Raw genomic sequence first — 22,944 nt, 5'->3', positions numbered from 1 at the left:
TATCGCGAAATAGGGAAGAGAGTGTCACTGGAATGATACAGGATTTGGGATGGTCATCATTAAAGCAAAGGCGTTTTTCGTTGCGGCACAACCTTGTCACGAAATTTCAATTTTCAGTCTTCTCCTCCGAATGCGAAAATATATTGTTGTTGCTGACCTACTTAGGCAGAAATGATCATCCTCATAAAATAAGGAAAATCAGAGGTCGCACGGAAAGATATAGGTGTTTGATTTTCCCGCGTGCTGTACGAGTTTGGAATGACAGAAAATTATTGTAAAGGTGGTTCGATGAGCCCTCTGCCATGCACTTAAATATGATTTGCAGAGTATTCATGTAGCTGTAGATGTCGCTAACCATAATAGGTTTAGAGGTCCCAAACAACTTATTGCTGCATGTCTCGTGTTTTTCAGCAACAGAATGCAGGAACTAAATCAGACTGTTAAGATAAATGTCTCATTCACATTCCCCAAGCTTGATGCTGTTAGAAAAATGTATACGAATCCCAAGAATGCGTCTCTACCGTTGTTTGTTGAAGTTAGTGAATGGTATTCAACCATTATCATAGACCGATTTTAAAAGAAAAGAAACTGGACTCTTCCCATGTTCATGATTCCACCTGGGCGGTAAAGAAAATTATCAAACTTTGCTTTGCGTTAAGGTTAATGCAAATAAAGAATATAAAGGATTTTATGCTGCAGTGCACGTAAAATTAGCAAAGTGACTGCACAGAAATATGCTGTGTAAAATTTTGATTCAAAAGACAGTAATTATTGCTTCATATGGCCAATTATAGTCGGTTTGTACCCAGAAAAGGCCAATATTGGCGACATTGATAATTATCTTTCTCATGTAGATGTATTACACGACGCGAACATTTCATTTCCTACGGAACTGAATTATGTAGGAACATTTCAGACGTGCAATGTATCTGTACTGTGATCGTTACGCCGCCAGTTGTCAAATGTGTGACTTTTTAGCACACCATGTTTCGGGGTTACGTTATCCCATTAATAAAAGTCATAAAACGGATAATCCAATCAACAAATCGGATTACGACATGTATTAACAACCATATAAACATACTTACCTCGTATCCTCTTACAGCATACTTCAAAGCTTCTGTGCCATTAGGCACCATCAAAAGTAAATGCCCAGTAACAAACATGCATTATCAAACATGAAACTCTTTTTAGAACATCTCACGTTGTCATGTTATACTCGAAAGCACAGTTATAAACTAAAGGCAGCCGCTTTCACTTACCAAAGACAGTGCTTTCCTGCAAAATATATGTTACAGCCAGAACTATGCTACAGTAAATCATAAAATCTATGATTAAACTAGAATAAGTTAATGCCTGCCCCATGGATGATGGATATGACACTTCGTAATGATGTGGACCGTGTGAACATTATACATAAAGTGATAGCAAATTCTAAAGACCAATACTATCCCTATGTTGAATTATGTGCAGCCATGTAGAACGACAAACAGGATACATAACATCAAAAGCTGCTAGTTCATATAAATTTGTGGCTGAATCTCAAGGAGGATATCGCTAAAGTGGACCCAGAAATACCCCATGGACACTAGCGTCTTTTCATTTAACATGCTGATGCATTCCTTCCTCAAAGCGCAAAAAAATGTCACTTCCCCTAAATTTGACAACAACCACCCTTTGTCCTCAAACTGCAATGTCCTCATAGTGCCTGTGATGTTACGCAGCAAATGATGCTCACTCTTGAGGTGCTTCACCACCATCCATGAGCCATTATGCTCTTTCAACTTTATTTTTAAGCTTTTTGTCCGTTTGCCCAACGTGCTTCATTCCACAATCCTGACACTTTACATCGTAAACTCCAGCATTCCCCTTCCTGTTGTCCCACCTGCAATTCTAATGCTTCAGCCTCAGCTCCATTTTATTGTCCTTTCTGAACGCAATTTTTACTCCGTTGTTATTAAATAACTTCCTTAAATCACAAGAGATAATTCCCCTGTGCTGCATTACTTCATATTTCTGCGGAATTATTTTTTTCCTTTCGTCGACTGCTGTGCCATACTGCTGAAATCTCCATCAAAACTACTGTGAAATCCCCATCAAAACTACTTTCTACCACTATTTGTCTAAGTGTCTTCATTTGAATCATTGTTCTGAGGACATAGCGAGATGGAATTAACCCTGTGCCCAGCATTTTTGAAGAAGTATAATCTATGTATACGGGAGTGGCATGAGATCTTATCAGTTACTGGATCTGTGATCGTAGGCGTCCTAATTATTCTTACCTCAAGCTTGTTTTCTAATGCTCGATCCTCAAAACAAAATAATTGAAACTTTTGACAGAGCCTAATATCACAAACGCTTTACGATACCTTTTACTAAAGGACGACTTTAATATTTTTATACGTTGGTTAGTACGTGTCGAATTGCGGTTCATTGATTGGTTTCCTTGTCTGGTGGTGTAACACTCTCAATACCGATTGATGAGACAGTTCTAAGATGGTTTCACATCAGACAGTTACAAAATTTACCTGTTAATGTGTGTGGGATTGAGCACTCAGAGAATAAGGGGATGGTTATAAGCGGGACACAAGGACAGAAAGGAAAGATGTTTCTGGAGGGTTCCACTGAATTTCTGGAAACATCATAAACGCGAGAAGCATGTGTATGTCTTAATGTTGCTTGTCGCAGACACAGAACTTTACTAATTCTCTTATCTTAAAAACCTTTTGAGGCTAGCAAGTAGTAGCATTGTTGCTCATTAACATTCGGTTGAAGTATGTCAGCCTTGTTTACTTTATTTTCGTTATAATAAGAAATTCACTCCACATTTAGTTGATTATTTGCCATTGAATGCTATCAGTACTAGAATGCGCAACCTGAAGAAGCAGTGCATTAAGTTCAACTCGTATAATAAACAATTAAAGCTTCCATTTACCATTGATGCGAACATCTAATGCTTGTTTGAAGATGGTGTTTGTGACGAAATTCATGTGCACAAACCGTATGGTATTTCATTCTATTTGCACTACAGTTACCATGAAGAATATTCTTTGTTTCAATTGTACCGACGTGTTGATTTCATAGACTGGTTTAGAAAACAGCTCTATGGTATAAAAAATTACTTGTTGGAAAACAAGCGGATGATTGTCGGTGGAGAAATGAAAAAGTGTTTCGAACAGCAGAGGTCTGCAACATCTATAAAGAACGCTTCAAGCAGACTGATGGGAAACACAGAAGTCATTGCCATTTTACATGCAAATTTCGTGTAGTTGCACATTACAGATATAATTGAAACTTTACAGTGCATTTTACAGTGCATATTGTGTTTCACTTTCTCGGTCTAAGGCGCTGCAGTTATGGACTGTGCGGCTGTTCACGGAGGAGGTTCAAGTCCTCCTTCGGGTATGGGTGTGTGTGTTTGTCCTTAGGATAATTTGGATTAAGTAGTGTGTAAGCTTAGGGACTGATGATCTTAGCAGTTAAGTCCCATATGATATCACACACATTTGAACTTTTCTTTCACTTTCTAACGAATTACAATCCAAAATTTCCGAGGGCCTGTTCAAAAGTAATGCCTCCCAATTTTTTATTTCGAACCGCATAAACATTTTAAAATTTAAAAAATGTTAACATTCGAGTTTTTTTTTTCTTCACGTCTATATATTTATTTCTCAACGTAGTCACTCTGGCGACGGAAATATTTTCCCCAACGAGAGACTAGTTCGTTGACACTGTCACAGTAGAATATCTGAGTTTGTTGACGGGGCTACAACCTCTCCTCTCGTTGCACCGCTTCAGCACAATTAAAGTGGAGTCCTCGAAGGTGTTCTTTAAGTTTCGGGAAGAGATGAAAATCGGATGGGGCCGACTCGGGACTGTATGAACGATGATCGACGACAATTTTCCCAGAGGGCAGGATAGTTGCAGATGTTGCAGCGCTCGTAGGTTCCGGAGTTGTGATTCTGAATGAAATCGTGTGCCATGTGAGCACGAAGTTTCTGGAGTTAGAAACTTGATTGCGACACACTGTTTCGAACGCACCGATTTAGTAATGCTACACACAGCCATGTTACACGCTACAATTCAGAGTCTTCTAGAGGCAGGGGGCTGCAACGTGCTTCAGTGAAGCGTGAAAATCGAGTGGACCGAATATACACCGAATAATATGCATGACATGTAATATCTCAACCGATATTGAAAACAAAAAAAAAATATTCGGAGGCATTATTTTTGAGCACACCTCCTAATATTATGGACCTATGCAGATGAGAGGAAGAAACGACTGAAATAAATCCAGGCCATGTTTTGGTGATGTGGCAAACATGGAAAAATATAAAACAGACATTCAGTCTATTACAGTATGTTACTGTTGTGCCATAAAAAATTTGCTTTATAGATACCTTCAATTTCCTGGCATACTCCCCAGAAAATTAAGTCTGGTGTTTAAAGCCCGTAAAGTAGAAAATAATAAGAGAGTGTTTACTTATCAGTGAGCTGTTTAATTTTAATAATAGTGAAGAGATGATTCCTTATGAGGTTAGAGTTGATGAATCCATTTGGTTGGAAGGACAGTTGCTGCTGGCTGAGTCATTCAAAAGCTTATTGTCCAGTGAAACAATATTCAGTGAATTGGATTAGCAAAGAGAATGCAAAATGTTTAGTTTATATGAATGCAAGGCACTTTCCGTACACTCTGTTTTGAAACATAGGAACTAGATCCAGACAGTTATGTGACCTCACCTTGCTTGCCATGGTATGCATTTCGGAAAACTGTGAATGTGAAATCTCAGCTCATTAGGGACATAGTAAAATAAAAATTTGCTAAGCATGTCGTGAGAGACAGTATTGCTCACTGTCCACGTAGAAATACACTTGCAAACAGTAGGATCATGGCTGATTATAGCGTAAATGAGGATGATTCTTATATATCTCGACGTTAACAGTATTTACCACCGGACCATGTTGCAGTGCCTATCCACTCCCTGATTTTACATGCATGTTTGTGGACATGTAATGAGCATACCAGATGAATCAGACATGGGGTCATTGTAGAAGTAGATCTTACGTATGTTGATAATTTACATGACCAGTTTACCATCACGTCACGAGAAAATTGTACCACCATCTAGCAACAACAATCCGGGAGTTACAAAGCAACTGATTTCCACATTATATGACGAGAGAAGTGATGTGATTCACTATAGACATATATAAGAGTGTCTGAAGAATAATATTATTCTAAACAACCTTTACCAGATATTGTCATTCCTTCAGACACCCTCGATGAAACTCGATATTGATATTAATGTTGAGGAACATATGAACACAAAAAAAAAGATTTCGCAATGAAAATTGTTGAAAATCTTGCATAATACCGTTTGGGCAATTCAAAGCACAGGCACTGGACTCGGCGACTTGCAAACCTAAGGTGTGGTACAGGTACGTCGATGATACTTTCGTGGTGTGGAGCCATGGTGAAGAACATCCTGAGACACTTGAGTAGCCTCCATGCCAACATAACATTTACCATGGAAGTAGAAAAGGACAAGAAACTGCCATTTCTAGACGTGCTGGTCACAAGGGACGGCGAAAACCTGGGACACAGCGTGTATCGGAAACCGACACACACGGACCGATACCTGCACAATCTGTCAAACCACCACCCGAGCCAGAAAAGAGGCATGATTAGTACGCTCGTAACGAGAGCAGGACCAATATGTGAGCCTCAACACCTCAAACGAGAAATGCAACACCTGGAAACTGTTCTGCGGAGCAATGGGTACTCCACAAATTACATTAGAAGTGTAACAGAGCCAAACACTCGGCGAAGTAAGGAACCAGAAAAAGAAATGTCGGGTACGGCCTTTCTGCCATACATTCCCAGAGTGACGGACAGAATCGGCCGTATATTGTGCAAACACGGCGTAAAGACGATTTTCAAACCGACAAGGAAGATCAAAGAGTGTCTTAGATCGGCGAAGGAGAAAAGAGACCCACTTGCAATGTCGGGAATATACCGTATACCATGCACATGCGGAAAAGTTTATGTCGGAATGACTGGACGATCAATTAACACCAGGATCAAAGAGCATAAGCGACATTGCAGGTTGGGGCAGTTGGAGAAATCGGCCGTGGCAGAGCATGCACTGAATGAGACCGACCACGTAACAAAATTCGCAGACATGGAAGTTCTGGCTGTAGAGAAGCACTATCACACGCGCTTGTTCACAGAAGCTGTTGAAATCCAAAAACACGCGAACAGTTTCAACAAGAAAGAGGAAAGCCTTAATGTAAACGGATCCTGGCTGCCCGTACTGCAGCGAACGACCGTCGCAGGTAGCAAGATGAGAACCGCACCGGAAATGACCGCGGAGAAGCCCTCGGACTTCGGCGCGCCAGGTACATATAGTCTGCGGCCGCGAGCTCGCCTCCAGTTCACCACCAGCAATGGAGGGTGAAGCTTTGACAATGCCAGCCACTCGTGCTGGCGAAACGTCAGAAGAATCATTAGATGGTGAAACGTTGTTGTGATGCTTCGTGTAAGGAGCAGAAATGCGTACCATCACGTTTCCCACTTTGATAAAGGTCGGATTGTAGCCTATCGCGATATAGGTTTATCGTATCGCGACATTGCTGCTCGCGTTGGTCGAGATCCAATGACTGTTAGCAGAATATGGAATCGGTGGGTTTCCTAGGGTAATACGGAACGCCGTGATGGGTCCCAACGGCCTCGTATCACTAGCAGTCGGGATGACTGGCATCCTATCCGCATGGCTGTAACGGATCGTGCAGCCACGTGCTGATCCCTGAGTAAATAGATGGGGACGTTTGCAAGACAACAATTATCTGCACGAACAGTTCGACGACGTTTGCATCAGCATGGACTATCAGCTCAGAGACCATGGCTGCGGTTACCCTTGACGCTGCATCACAGACAGGAGCGCCTGCGACGGTGTACTCACCGACGAACCTGGGTGCACGAATGGCAAAACGTCATTCTTTCGGATGAATCCATTTTCAGTTTACAGAATCATGATGGTCGCATCCGTGTTTGGCGACATCGCGGTGAACGCACATTGGAAGCGTGTATTCGTCATCGCCATACTGGCGTATCACCCGGCGTGATTGTATGGGGTGCCATTGGTTACACGTCTCGGTCACCTCTTGTTCGCATTGACGGTACTTTGAACAGTGGACACTACATTTCAGATGTGTTACGACCCGTGACTCTACCCTTCATTCGATCCCTACGAAACCCTATATTTCAGTAGGATAATGCACGACTGCATGTTGCAGGTCCTGTACGGGCCTTTCTGGATACAGAAAAGGTTCGAATGCTGCCCTGGCCAGCACATTCTCCAGATCTCTCACCAATTGAAAACGTCTGGTCAATGGTGACCGAGCAACTGGCTCGTCACAATGCGCCAGGCACTACTCTTGATGAACTGTGACATCGTGATGAAGTTGCATGGGCAGCTGTACCTGTACACGCCATCCAAGCTCTGTTTGACTCAATGCCCAGGCGTATGAAGGCCGTTATTACGGCCAGAAGTGGATGTTCTGGGTACTGATTTCTCAGGATCTATGCACCCAAATTGCGTGAAAATGTAATCACATGTCAGTTCTAGTATAATATACTTGACCAATGAATACCCGTTTATCTTCTGCATTTCTTCTTGGTGTAGCAATTTTAATGGCTAGTAATGTAGATACAAATTCTTGAATATTTACTTCGTCTTCTTTGATGAAGGAATTTCGGAAGGCTGTGTTTAGTAACTCTGCTGTGGCAGCACCTTCGTCTATAGTATTTCGATTGCTATCGCACAGAGAAGGCATTGATTGTATCTTGCCGCTAGCATACTTTACATACGACCAGAATCTCTTTGTATTTTCTGCCAGGTTACGAGACAATGTTTCGTTGTGGAAACTATAATAAGCATCTAGCATTGAAGTCCGTGGTAAGTTTTGAGATTCTGTACAAGATCACCAATCTTGGAGATTTTGCGTCCGTTTAAATTTGGCAAGTTTTTTCGTCGTTTCTGCAAAGTGTTCTGACCCGTTTTGTGTAACGAGGAGGATGAGCTCCGTTGTTTGTTACTTTATTTGGTATGAATCTCTCAATTGCTGTCGATACTATTTCTTTGAATTCAAGCGACAATCTGCTTTTTTGAATAGGTATATTTTTCGTTCATTTTTGGAGGATTTGGGGATTACAATATTAAATTTTGCTACGACAATCCTGTGTTCACTAATCCCTATATCACTTTTGATGCTTATTACCAGCTAAGGATTATTTGTCGCTAATAGGTCAAGTGTGTTTTTATAACCGTTTACTATTCGCGTGGGCTCATTAGCTAACTACTCCAAATAATTGTCAGAGAATGCATTTAGCACAGTTTTGGACGATGTTTTATGCGTCCCTCCGGATCTGAAAATGTACTTTCGCCAACATATCGAGAATAAACTAAAGTCACCAGCAACTACAATTGTATGAGTCGGGAAAATGTTTGAAATTAAACTCAAGTTTTCTTTGAACCTTTCAGCAGTCGTATCATTGGAATTGGAAGATCGGTAAAATAATCCCATTACAATTTTTTTCCGGTTGCCGAGAATGACCTCTGCCCATACTACTCACAGGAGCTATCTACTTGAATTTCGCGACAAGATAAACTACTTCTAACAGCAACAAACACGCCACCAACTGTGTTTAGCGTATCATTTCGGAACACTGTTAGATTTTTCGCAGAAATTTTGACTGGACTTATCTTCAGCTTGAGCCAGCTTTCAGTGCCTATAACGATTTGAGCATCAGTGCTTTCTATTAGATTTTGGAGATATAGTACTTTCCCAACACAGCTACGACAATTTACAACCATTATACTAATGGTTCCTGTACCTGCGTTCTTCCTGTGTTCGGCTTGCACCCTTTGAGACTGAAGCTCTTTTTGTGTTGTCCCGTGACACTCCAACCTAAAAAAACGCCCAGCCCACCCCCCCCCCCCCCCCACAAGGCCTCTGCTACCCGTGTAGCCGCCTTCTACGTGTAGCGGTCTCCTGACCTATTCAGCGGAACCCGAAATCCAACCACCCTATGGCGCATGTCGAGGAATTCGCGGCCTACGCTGTCGTAGAACCGTCTGAGACTCTAATTCAAACCCTCCACTCGGCTCTGTGCCAGAAATCCACAATCGGTCCTCTCTACTATGCTGCAAATGGTGAGCTCTGCTTTCATCTCGTGAAACAGGACGGACGACTGCATCTGGCTGGGCGACAGTGTCAGCCAGAAACAGCACCTGGGACCTGTTTGTCAGACTAAACGGGGAGGCCTTACGTGCGGACCTTTGGGAAGTTTTTCGCCGCCTACCACGCTCTGAGCCGACCTCCTACTTGATCACGGGTGAGGGGTAAACTTCAGTGAGAACAGTAACTGGGCTGGCCACCGGTGAGGACCGATCGGAGGACTCGGACGTGTTGGACGTCCGTTCGATAGTTACAGCCGGCCCTCAACAGTGATGCCTATCCACTGCAGCTTCAAGCTGTGTAACCGAGGGTATTACAGCCTGTAGGTGAGCGCCAAGTATCACCAACTCGGCAATGGTTCTTGCAGGTCCCGGAAAGCAAATAAGTTCCCACTTCATCCTGTGCTACACGTGTTCATGCCTTCCTGTCGACTAACTGGCACTAACATGGGGATAACAGCCTGTACAGTATTGCAGGCAGTGGTTCCTTTACTGAGCAGAAACACCAAAATTGACCGCAAGTAGTAACTGATTTCCCACCACACCATGAAACCAGGTTCAAATGGCTCCAAGCACTATGGGACTTAACATCTGAGGTCATCAGTCCCTAGACTTACAACTACTTAAACCTAACTAACCTAAGGACATCACACACATCGATGCCCGGGGCAGGATTCGAACCTGCGGCCGTAGCAGCAGCGCGGTTCCGGACTGAAGCGCCCAGAACCGCTCGGCCCCAACGACCGGCTGAAACCAGGGATAGCACCTGTGTGTCGTTGGCAAATGCACTTTGTAATGTGCAGCTCACTAGTTCTACGCCATACGCCGATACACCCATCACTCACAAACAGACAGAACCTATTGTAGTCACTTGAGAAAACATAGCGCCATTCCACTCTCCACTTGACTCTTTCACGAACCCGAGTATCAATGCTTGGCGGTGTCGTGGTTCCAGTGGTGGCCTGTCGAGAGACACACGTAATTTTAATCATTCTGCAAGGAGACGGTTCCCAGTGGTTGTGTCTGCTCTCCGGACACGTCCAGAGCCTTTTCTGCAGGTGTCAAATGTTCCGCGGTAGATCCGTTAGCATAAAAGAAGGTGGGGCGTACTGATTTTCAGCAGAGAAACTGTAACAGGAGAATGGGTTTGTCAGGAGAGTGCAGTGACTTGAAATTTGAACTAATCATAGGATATCATATCTGTTATACCGGGCATGCGACTTTCAAGCGCAGTGTCTGATCTGTACGGGAAGACACATAATGGATGTGCGAGTACAGATCTTAGACGTATGGTTAATGACATGTGGAAGTTTGAGTGTGGCTATGAGTTGTGCACGGATCGCCAAATGGTAAGGCGACTGCTCGCGAAAACCGGGAAATCCGGGTTCGAGTCCCGATCCGGCAAAAATTTTCACTGTCGTCATTCCTTTCTACAGCTGATGATAGTTATTCGCAATTGCGAATTCGTCTGATGTGTTTCGTAACGGCTATGGTCACCGCAGCGCATCGTCATCAGAATAGCACAGGCTCTCGTATGTCGTATTCTCGAGTTTTAGTCGTTTAGGAAGGAGCCGTTCATCAGTGCTTGCCACACCTTCTCTGCCATCTATTGCTCCTATGTCACTCACACCAAACATGCGACCATTGTCGAAATCCAAACGATGTCTATAAGCTGTATGCTTATGTCCTCTGGGCATGCTTTGTTGCAACTCCATCTGATACATTCAGTGACGCTACACTATCTTAACAGCCATGAAGTACTGACAGCATTCGCTATCTGTAGGAATGGCTCTTTTCCGTACTGGAAGTCTTTCAAACTCGAATAGGGATGAAATTTTAAGCAACGTATTCCACAAGCACAGAAATACTGTCGCATCAGTTCGTTATCGAAAGATCAATGTGTTCATAGTGTATTACATTATGTTTCTGTCAGCGTATTTTTTCTTTTTTCTTTTTAGTATCTATGTCCGCAGCCCAACATATAATATGTAATATTTAAATGTACGTGATCAATGAAGCTTGGTTCTTGCTGCATGTGTTTTACTCCACCGTTGTATCCGACATAAACATCATGAAATTGTTTCCAATTTGTCCTCTATAATATCTTCTTTGTTCTTTAGTGTTTCAATCCGAATGGAAGACGAAGTTGTTAGCTAGTCTTCCTTCTGCAGTCTAACATAACATCACGGAAAATCTTGTCGCATTGTTCTTCTTCCATTCCACCTGACTTAGCCGTTGTCATGATGTTGAACTGAAAACTCTGTGTGTATAATCTTAATATCAAAATCTTGTAACTCATTGCAAACAAATACCTGGTAAACTGTGACCTTACGTTATTTACCTCATCTGATGGTCTGTCTGATTATTCATTAGAATTTGCAAGAAATCAATAAGTTCATCAGTTGTTCCCTTTTAGTACATCCAGTATTGAAGTTTTCACTGAAGAGGCGTAGCACAATTGTTTATTTTGTTTTAATATTAAATGTATTTAAATGGTGATTCATATTTTGTAAAATCAAGAATGAATTACTTTTTGTTGTTCTGTATATACATACATGAATTGTTCCCTTTTCTGTTAGCTCCTGCTGCCATTCTACGTTTCAGATGTTTTAGGCTGATTCTCCTATCTGTAACACCTGGAATTTGACTATGGATGACCCGAGTCGCACTCAGCGTACTCTATAATGAGCTCTACCGATTTCTGGTTCTCTATTTCTCTGAGGTGTGTTCCACGCCGTTTGGAAACCCCAAATAGCAAGTGTTCCAACACGAACCAGAGCAATTTGCACAAAATGAGCCGCCACCAGAGAAGTTCCCAGATTGTTATTAAGACGATTCACAGCGTTTCTGGTTCGTGGCTGATCACTAAGTCGAAACATCTCAACAATGTGAAAATTGGTGTCGCGAGACAAGGAAACTTTCCTATCACAGTTACAATAGTGCAAGCCCTGTCCTTGTCCAAACTGTTGTCCACCCACCCATTAGTACTGCTTGATCTGCAAACATGATTAACATACGTACATATCATAGGTCTTCTGTCACATGGTGAACCCCTGTCTGTACCTACCACTTCTCATTAACTGAGGGCATCCACCACGCACATACCTACCACCTTCTATTTCTAAAAGGCTCTCTGTAATTTGGGTTTGCTAATCACGACTGAGGTCTGCTACGTGTTTTCTCCTCACCACTCAACTCTAACATCAGATGAAAACTGCTTTTTGTGTCCGAAATAAAATTTGGACAGGCACTTCTCTTCTTCGTCTCTTCTTACCAGCAGCTAGTTTTCTACTTCCCACTTTCCCTTCTCCCATCAACCAAGCCCTCAAAAATCAAGCATACTTCATTATACTTCACTTCTGCCCTATTCCAGTTTATATATTGGAAACAGATCTTATCGTAATATTCTTCGAACAATATGTTTCCATAAAATGTGATTCAATGTTCTGAGAGTACCATTCTAATTTCTCCGTTGATCTACTCAACAATATCACTTATTCAACAATCCTCCATTGCACCAGTCCTCACAAGTGGCTCCTAATCAAACAAAGTGCCTGTGATGTACTGGTTCGGTTGTGCGACTTGTGATTTCCTGTTGCAAAGTTCCGAGATCATAGGAATTGACAGGAGGTTACCGAGTAAAACAAAAGTGATGGAGGGGTTCCCCAAGGAAATTTTGTAGGCATTCAGCTGTTCCTAACCTCCATAAAGGATTTAGGAGACAATATGAAAAGCCATCTTAGATATCTTGCACAGAATGCTGTTGTTTACGCTCTGGTTAAGTCACAAAATGAATACATATTTCAAAAAGATTTGGAAAGAAGTCTGTAAAGTGTGGAGACTGGCAGTTGACCATAAACAATAAGAAGCGAATGTCCCTCTTCGACAGAGCTAAAAGGCTACGTTAAATTTCGGTTACTCAGTAAATCATAAAAATTTAAAAGTTTTCCAATCAACTAAGTTCCTAGGGAATACAATTACGAGAAACTAGAATTGGGACAGTCACACAGAAGTGTTGTGAGGAAGGGGAACGTAAGACTGTATCTTATTGACAGGACATCAGAAGGGGTAACAAATCCAATGAATAAACTCCCTAAAATAAGCTTTTCCGTCCTGCTATAGAGTATTGCAGCGCTGTGCGGGATCCTTGCCAGATACGGGGGCAAACTGTAAGTAATGCAACACGTTTTTTCTTCTGGAAGCAGATTCATTTCATTCGCAATTCCAGTACATCTTATTATTACTCACTCTTATGGCCCGTTTTCAAATATTTTCTCCGTTTGCTCTGATATCCACATGCCATCTTACAGGGAAGGCGTTTATGCCTGCATTGTAGCACTCTATTGGTCGACGTCGTAGCCAACGTATAGCTGCATCAATAACCTTCCCATCGTCCACGTACTGCTTCCCGCAGAGTGCATCCTTCATTGGGCCAAACAGATGCAAGCCGGAAGGTGCGAAATCGGGCTGTAGGGTGTATAAGGAAGAAAAATCCAATTAATTTCTGTGAGCTCCTCTCGGACGTGCGTGAGCACGTGCGTTGTCATGGAGCCGTAGAGGTTCCTTTGCATTTCTGTGGCAGCGAACACGATGAAGTCGTTTCTTCAATTTCCTGAGGATACCACAATACACTTCATAGTTGATCGTTGCACCATGAGGGAGGACATCAAACAGAGTTCAGGAAGACCGTCAGCATGACTTTACCGGCTGAGGGTGCGGCTTTGATCTTTTTGTTCAGGGTAGATGTGGTGAGGCACCAGTCCGTGGATTGCCGTTTTCTTTCCGACTCGAAGTAATGAACCCATATTTCGTTGCCTGTAATGACTCTCGACAAAAATTGTCGCTATCGGCCTTATAACGCGCAAGAAATTCCGCATAAATGGCCCTACGTTCCTCTTTACCGTCTTCTGTTAGGCGGCGAGGAACCCAGCGGCCATGCACCACAAATGGTGGATGAGTGCGTCAGCACTGCCAACAGAGGCGTCCAATTGTGCACTCAGGGTTTTGCTGTAACCCGTCAATCATTTCGAATGAGACTGTCGCACTTTCCAACACTGCAGGAGTTACAGCCGTATGAGACGGGCCGGCACGCAGGAAATCGGACAGGTTTGAGTGACCTTGTTGTGATAACAGGCGCCTCGCCTAACGCCTCAACGAACTTTTTTTCATTCCCAGGTCCCCAGCTACATTCTGCAAGCGCCTTTGAATATCTGCGAATTTGCGGTTCTTCGTCAAGAGACACTCGACGATTGCTCTCTGATCGGAATACTTCTCCGTTACAAATACCATTTAGAAAGCTACGAATAGCGCCTCCACCTAACGGAACTTCGGGAAACTGAAGTGGGAATACTCAGCAAATTCTACATATTTCAGCTGAAACTGGCCGATAAAATAAAATGGGGTTGCATTACTTATGAAACGCCCCTTGTACAAGTGACAGATGACACTGATAAAGTTCAAATAAGGGTAGCTCTTTTTTTGTTATCACGAAGCAGGGTAGAGAGTGGCGCGGATATGATATGAGAGTTAGGTTGGCAGTCTTTAAAACACATGAATTTTTTTGTTGCGGCGACATTTTTCACGAAATTTCAGTCATTTACTTTCCCCTCTGAATGCGAAAATATTTTGTTGACCCCCACTTTAGCGCGGATAAATGGCCAATACAGTAAGATAAGGGAAAATGGACCTGTCACGGAAAGATGCTGGTGTTCATTCTTCCAAGGCACTGTTAGAATGTGGAAAGATCGATAAGTAGTCTGAAAGTGGTTCCATGGACTATCTGACTGGCACTTAAGTGTGAATTATAGAGTATTCCTGTAGATCCAGATGTGAAACTCTGTTGCCTACTACCCTAATACCCACTCGCACACTTTTCACTCATGACCATTTTTTGTTTGGAATAATTGCGCAAAATAAACCTAACGTACAACTTTACGTCTATAATAATCGATATATTAGACTTGCCCCCTCTTTTTATTTGTTTTTTTTTTTTTTTTTTTTTTTGTTCAAGATACATTGTTGTTGTGGTCTTCACTCCTGAGACTGATTTGATGCAGCTCTCCATGCTAATCTATCCTGTGCAAGCTTCTTCATCTCCGAATAACTACTGCAACATGCATCTTTCTGAATTTGCTTAGTGTATTCATCTCTTGGTATCTCTCTGATACTTTTACACTCCACGCTTCCCTCCAACACCAAATTGGTGATCCCTTCATGCCTCAGAACGTGTCCTAGCAAACCGTGACTTCATATAGTCAAATTGTGCCACTAATTCCTCTTCTCCCCAGTTCTGTTCAGTATCTCCTCATTAGTTACGTGATCTACCCATCTAATCTTCAACATTCTTCTGCAGCACCACATTTCGAAACTTTCTATTTCTTCTTGTCTACACTGTTGATCGTCCATGTATCACTTCCATACATGGCTACACTCTATACAAATACTTTCAGAAAAGACTTCCTGATATTTAAATCTATACTCGATGTTAAAAAATTTTTCTTCTTCGGAAACGCTTTCCTTGCCATAGCTACTCTACATTTTATATCCTCTCTGCTTCGACCGTCATCAGTTATTTTGCTCCCCAAATAGCAAAACTCCTTTACTACTTTAAGTGTCTCATTTCCTAATCAAATTTCCTCATTATCACCTGATCTATTTCGATTACATTCCATTATCCTCGTTTTGCTTTTGTTGATATTAATCTTATATCCTCCTTTCAAGACACTGTCTATTCCCTTCAGCTGCTCTTTCAGATCCCTTGCTGCCTCTGACAGTATTACAACGTCGTCGGCAAACTTCAAAGTTTTATTTCTTCTCCATGGATTTTCATTCCTACTCCAAATTTGTCTTTCGTTTCCTTTATTTCTTGCTCAATATACAGATTGAATAACATCTGGAATAGGCTACAACACTGTCTCACTCCCTTCTCAACCACTGCTTCCCTGTCGTGCCCTCGACTCTTATTATTGCTGTCTGGTTTCTGTACAAATTGTAAATAGCCTTCCGCTCCCTGTATTATACCCCTGATACCTTCATAATTTGAAAGACAGTATTCCAGTCAATATTGTCAAAAGCTTTTTCTATGCCTATAAATGCTAGAAACATAGATTTGCTTTTTCTTAACCTATCTTTTAAGATAAGTCGTAGGGTTAGTATTGCCTCGCATATTCCAACATTTCCACGGAATCCAAACTGATCTTCCCCCAGGTCGGTTTCTATGACTTATTAAACTGATAGCTCGGTAATTTTCACACCTGCCATCACCTGCTTTTTTGCTATTGAAATTACTATATTCTTCTAAAAGTCTGAAGGTATTACGCATGTCTCATACATCTTGCTCATTGGATGGAAGAGTTTTGTAATGGCTGTCTCTCCCAAGGCTATCACTAATTCTGATGAAATATTGTCTATTCCCGGGGCCTTGTTTCGACTTAGGTCTTTCAGTGCTCATATACATATACATCCATAAATAAACAAACTGGGGAAGGAGTAAGCTATATTACTTGAGCTTGGGATATATGTGGTGTCCCATTTATCTTAATCACACTAAATAACTTTCTGTCCAGAAGAAAAATAGGAAATGTGTAAAGAAACGTTGTTTAAGTACCAGAGGAACATTAACGCCGGCCGCTGCGGTCCAGCGATTCTAGGTGCTTCAGTCCGTAACCGCGCTCCTGCTACGGTCGCGGGTTCGAATCCTGCCTCGGGCACAGATGTGTGTGATGTTCTTAGGTTAGTTAGTTTTAAGTAGTTTTAAGTGAAGAGGATTGATGACCTCAGATGTTAAGTCTCATAGTGCTTATCTTAGTTTTGAAGCTATTGTGACAACCATGGGACACCTGTTTTATATTCTAACTTATATTTTTTATTTGGTAATCCATTTTCTTTACTCAATAGAGAATCAATCCATTGAGGGCATAAAATGTCACAAGATGTGTAAGAGCATTCGAAGGTGTTCAGAGTAGTAACCATGATAGTGATACACTGGCCCAAGTGTTGGATGAAAGGATTTTTCGCTGTCTCCATTGTTGCCTGTAGAAGAGAATTATCAGCAAGCACGATACATGCCTGCTTGATCTCTGGAATAGTTGGAATATTACAACAGATACAGTTTTTTGTGCATCCCCTAAAAAAAATTCGGATGGTGTTACGTTATGAGACGAAGCAGGCCAGTCCACTGGTCCTCCACGACCAATCCATCAGACACCATACCATCGGTTCTGAATACGAGTAGCATATGCACTATTTTCAATCCTTGTGCTGGTACCATTTACGCACTTTGAGTCTAGCAGCACTCTGTCCAAAAGACGAGGAAGAATCCAAGGGAGGAAGTCTGCATTCGCCCTACCTTTTAGGTTAGCATTGAGGAAGTTAGGGCCAACATTGGTTTACTAAGCTTCCCACAACAGATATCAGGCCTCAATTGACATTGGTTTGGGTTGGGTTGTTTGGGGTAGGAGTCCACTCAACGAGGTCATCAATCACATCGGATTAGGGAAAGATGGGGAAGGAAGTCGGCCGTGCCCTTTCAAAGGAACCATCCCGGCATTTGCCTGGAGCGATTTGGGGAAATCACGGAAAACCTACATCATTATGGGCGGACGCGGTATTGAACTGTCGTCCTTCCGAATGCGAGTCCAGTGTGCTAACCACGGCGCCACCTCGCTCGGTCCGATCGACCCTGGTGTTCGACCTCTGTAAGCGACAGTGAGATATTGCTGCACCACTAATGCATGTTATTTGTATTTAGCCATCCTTTCTTTGAGAAGGAAAGTTCATAGGTAAAAAGAACATCGCATAAGAAGTTCTGGTTAGAGAAGATTTGCTGCTGTGTCCACTGATATAAATGTACACAACTCTGGATATCATTTCCGTGCAATTCTGGGGCGAGTATACAGGACAAGGATGGAACTTACCATCTGTTAATATGCGACGTATACTAGTTTTAGGGATGCCAGTCTGCTGCTCAAGCATTCCTGTGCGTACATGTGGATTCAGTCTAAAAGCAGATTTGTCTATGAGAGTACTACGGCGATTACATTGCCTGCTGTTGATACTTCCCATTATCTCTAACCCGGCCATCCTGATTTAGGTTTTCCGTCATTTCCCTAAATCGCTCCAGGCAAATGCCGGGATGGTTCCTTTCAAAGGGCACGGCCGACTTCCTTCCCCGTCCTTCCATAATCCGATGAGACCGATGACCTCGCTGTCTGGTCTCCTTCCCCAAACCAACCAACCATTATCTCTAACGTCACAAGAAGACGAGAAAATATCCCTCGAAAGGTGCGTACTTTCAGCATATCACTTTTCAGCATATCACTCTGTGACCTTCAGTCACAATAAAACGAAAATAATGATGATGCAGCTTTGAGTCAAATACGACCTTCACTGTGCACAAAATATCGTTTAACAGTGGTACAGTATTCCACTACAAGCATCCCTATTGTAAATAATAAAACATTGTTGCAGTTACTGTTCTACCAACTAACATTCTACATATATGAGTACAGTTCTACCTTCTGTTTTGGTTTGCATTGTACTCACACACTCCTCCAACTGAAGACGGTCCACTGAATGACAAGAGTACATTTTCTCTGTATTTCTTTCTGTATATTGTCAAATCTAGCAAGTGGACGCGTTACTTTAACCCGTGTACCGGCTATGTATGCTAGTACGGAAGTCAGAGTCACTTTTGTATCACGTGAGCTGTATACTGCGATACATATTTGAATACATCTTCAAGACAGAAAGTGGATTACTAAACAAATAATACAGCTGAAGAACATATGCTTGGTATATTTTGGTTCTGAACAAGAAGTTATTTTGGGCAGCCAAGGTGAATGCGACACCCTGTTTAATATACATCACGAAAACTGTGTGGATTACAAAAGAGCTATGTTAATCGAACAGACCTTGACGGCGACATTCTCTGAAGTGTAATTAGGGGGTGAAAATTCCGGATATTCGCACATTAGGCCTGGTGTTAGACAAAGTGGTGGACTGTCCCCACTCCAGTTCCGTCTGAGGCATGGCGCATTATATCGCTCTTGTCTAGAGCCTGTGTGACGAGAGAATGACACATGCGTGCACAGTGACAGATGCTCTGAAGCGGGTTCAGTCGAGTACGTACACTATGAGGTCAAAAGTATCTCGACACCCACAAAAACATAAGTTTATCGTATTACGTGCACTGTGCTGCCACCTACTGCCAGGTGCTCCATATCAGCGACCTCAGTAGTCACTAGACATCGTGAGAGAACAGACTGGAGCGCTCCGCTGAACTCACGGACTTCGAACGTGGTCAGGTGATTGTGTGTCACTTGTATCACACGTCCGTACGCGAGATTTCCGCACTCCTAAACATCCCTTGGTCCACTGTTTCCGATATGATAGTGAAGTTGAAAAGTGAAGGGACATATACAGCACAAAAGCCTACAGGCCGATCTCGTCTGTTGACTGACAGAGACCACTGACAGTTGAAGAGGGTCGTAATGTGTAACAGGCAGACGTCTATGCAGACCATCACACAGGTATTCCTAACTGCATCAGGATCCACTCCAAGTATTATGACAGTTAGGCAGGAGGTGAGAAAACTTGGATTTCAAGGTCGAGCGGCTGCTCATATGCCACACATCACGCCGGTAAATGCCAAACGGCGCCTCGCTTGGTGACAGGAGCGTAAACGTTGGATCATTGAACAGAGGAAAACCGTAGTGTGGAGTGACGAATCACGGTACACAAAGTGGCGATCCGATGGCAGAGTGTGGGTATGGCGAATGCCCAGTAAACGTCGTCTCCCAGCGTGTGTAGTGCCAACAGTAAAATTCGGAGGCGGTGGTGTTATGGTGTGGTCGTGTTTTTCTTAGAGGGGGCTTCCACCCCATGTTATTTTGCGTGGCACTATTACAGCGTAGGCCTACATTGATGTTTTAAGCACTTCTTGCTTCCCACTGTTGAAGAGCAATTCGGGGATGGCCGTTGCATCTTTCAACACTATCGAGCACCTGTTCATAATGGACGGCCTGTGGCGGAGTGGTTACACGACAATAATATCCCTGTAATAGACTGGCCTGCACAGAGTCCTGACCTGAATCCTATAGAACATCTTTGGGATGTTTTTGAACGCCGACTTCGTGCCAGGCCTCACCGATCGACATCGATACCTCTCCTGAGCGCAGCATTCCTTGAAGAATGGGCTGCCATTTCCCAAGAAGCCTTCCAGCACCTAACAGAATATATGCCTGCGAGGGTGGAAGCTGTCATCAAGGCATTGGGTGGGCCAACACCATACTGAATTCCAGCATTACAGATGGAGGGCGCCATTTTCAGCTAGGTGTCCGGATGCTTTTGATCACATAGTGTAGTTCTAATTTTCATCTGCTAGAGGACAGTCGTGGACAGGAATAAACAGAAAGAACTATAATGCAGTTAAGAAATTTTACCACCAGAGTCCAGTAGTGCACAGAGACATTCAAGAAACAGGTCAAGAGAATGTTTTTGTGAATTGTTCTGTTTATTTCTTGAAGTTTTTTTTTGTTTATTTGTGTTTGTACAGCGTTGTATATGCTTTTAGGAGTGTGAATGATGCGTGAATGTGGTCTAAAGTAAATATGTAGATCATTATTCTTCTGCGTACGCTGTACGTACTAGTGAGAGGAGGTTTTAAGACAGTGTGAATGCAGACGACGGGTAATTTTGTATCATAGTATGTTAAGTGAGTTTCTGGTAAAGGAAAAGCTAATTCAAGTGCAAATGAATATAGTTAATAACGTAAAGTGTAAACGAAGTATCAGAATGTAAAATATTTACTTCGGGGAAAAACACAGTTCGGAAGCGTGATATCTGTTGATTGGTTAGTCATGAAAAGCAAGGACTAACACGGGAGAATAATGTTTTTCTGTTAGCCTTAGAGGCAACTGACGAGTCAGAACGGGGTATTCTTTGCACGTCTTTTCGCTTGGAAATATAGAATGCTTACAGCAGTCTAAGGGAGGCGGAGCCCACCCTTGCAGTGGTACAGTCGTGTGTAGTATGACCTCCGAAGGAAATTATAATTTGCTGCTTTTAGTTGTGCTACATGTTTCAAAAGTGTTTCAAAGTGAAGTCGTATGTATCTCCGTGTATTTGGTAGAAAGTACGGATTTTTTAAGTAATTTTATGTATGAGATAAGACATTAAATCCACTTGGCTTATTGAGCAGATAAGTGACTAAAAACTTGAGTGCATTAGACGCTGATAAACTTAATACTATGGCGAGAATTTTCATTTAAGTACAATCCGTGCTTAGTAGCTGTTCAGATTTCGGTAAATACATTACCATAAACTTGCTAACGTAAATGAAAGGATTTGTGCATGACTGTGGTAAGATTAGCACGAGCTTGGCAATGAACGTGTACATCTCAAAGTTCAGAATATACCGAAGTTTTGCCAGTATTTCCACCTTTCATTCAAAATTAAGACCTTTTCCCGATTCCCAGAACGTTACGTTGTATGGAGCCTGGTGCGAATTGCAGTTCGGTAGGTTTCTCCTCGTCTTTCCTACCGGCGATCTGCTGCAGCCAATTCACAGGTAGGTGCAGGTAGTGGACGAACGTAACCGCGCCGCCGCACGTCTCGTACTCGATAAGATCATCAAAACTTGAGAGAAAGCAATACCTGAGGTAAGTATGGGAACAAAAGAAAAATGAATCAACATCAAGTGCCTTGCGTTTGCTGACGACCAAACAATAATCATCCGGAATGGCATTGGAGCCAGCCACGTCATCGAGAGGCTTTATAAGATCGCCATCAATACCGGACTCCAGATGCCTCATGCATTTCAAATACAATATTTAGACTCTAAGAGCCCAAACCTCGCATCATTTCCAGTCACGTATGGCAACATCACACCTGCTAAACACTTCAAGTATCTAGGTTAAGTTGAGGGAAACACAAGCAATAAAAGAGTAGCTAACAAAAAACATGCAGAAAAACTGCGTAAAGTATACATAATTACCTGGATTATGTACAACAAGAAATTGCTGTCCATGAAAATCAAACTTTGTCATTACCACTCAGTGGCTCCGACAGAAGCAATCTACGCACGGAGACGAGATCATTAAGTAACAGCGTTAAATACATCGAGGAAGTAGAACGACAAATACTGAGAAAAATATTTGGACTCAAAATTCAATGTAGCATATGGATGCGCAAGAGCTCAAAAGGACTAACCGGAACAGCTAATATTTAACACTCTCTCAGAATGAAACATTGATATGCACTATTAACAAGTTTACCATACACAAAATACCTAATGTAGACTGTTGTAACAAAGTGCTCTCAAAACTGAAATCTAACAGACATTTATACTTAAGCTGGATTAACAGTCTCTGTTAAGATATTCATCTATAGAGTAGAAGGAATTGCCTGACAAAAAGTCTTTCAAACTCTGTTTAAACCTTCCTTTATCTGAAATTTTGTTGCTGGAAATTTATTGGAAATATGTGTTCCTGAATATTGGACCCCCATTCGGACCAAGGTTCGTGTTTTAGGTCTTTACGCACATTGTTCTTATTCCTAGTATTGATACTATGTACTGAGCTATTAGTTGGAAACAGAGATGTATTACTTAAAACAAATTTCATTAAGGAATAAATATAATGAGAAGCAGTGGTTAGATTACAGAGTTTCTTGAACAGGACACTACATGACGTTCTTGAATTTACAC

Source organism: Schistocerca americana, chromosome X, assembly GCF_021461395.2.
Source record: "Schistocerca americana isolate TAMUIC-IGC-003095 chromosome X, iqSchAmer2.1, whole genome shotgun sequence".
Classification (NCBI taxonomy): Eukaryota; Metazoa; Arthropoda; class Insecta; order Orthoptera; family Acrididae; genus Schistocerca; species Schistocerca americana.
The sequence above is the reverse complement of the archived record's forward strand: the minus strand, read 5'-3'. Positions refer to the sequence as shown.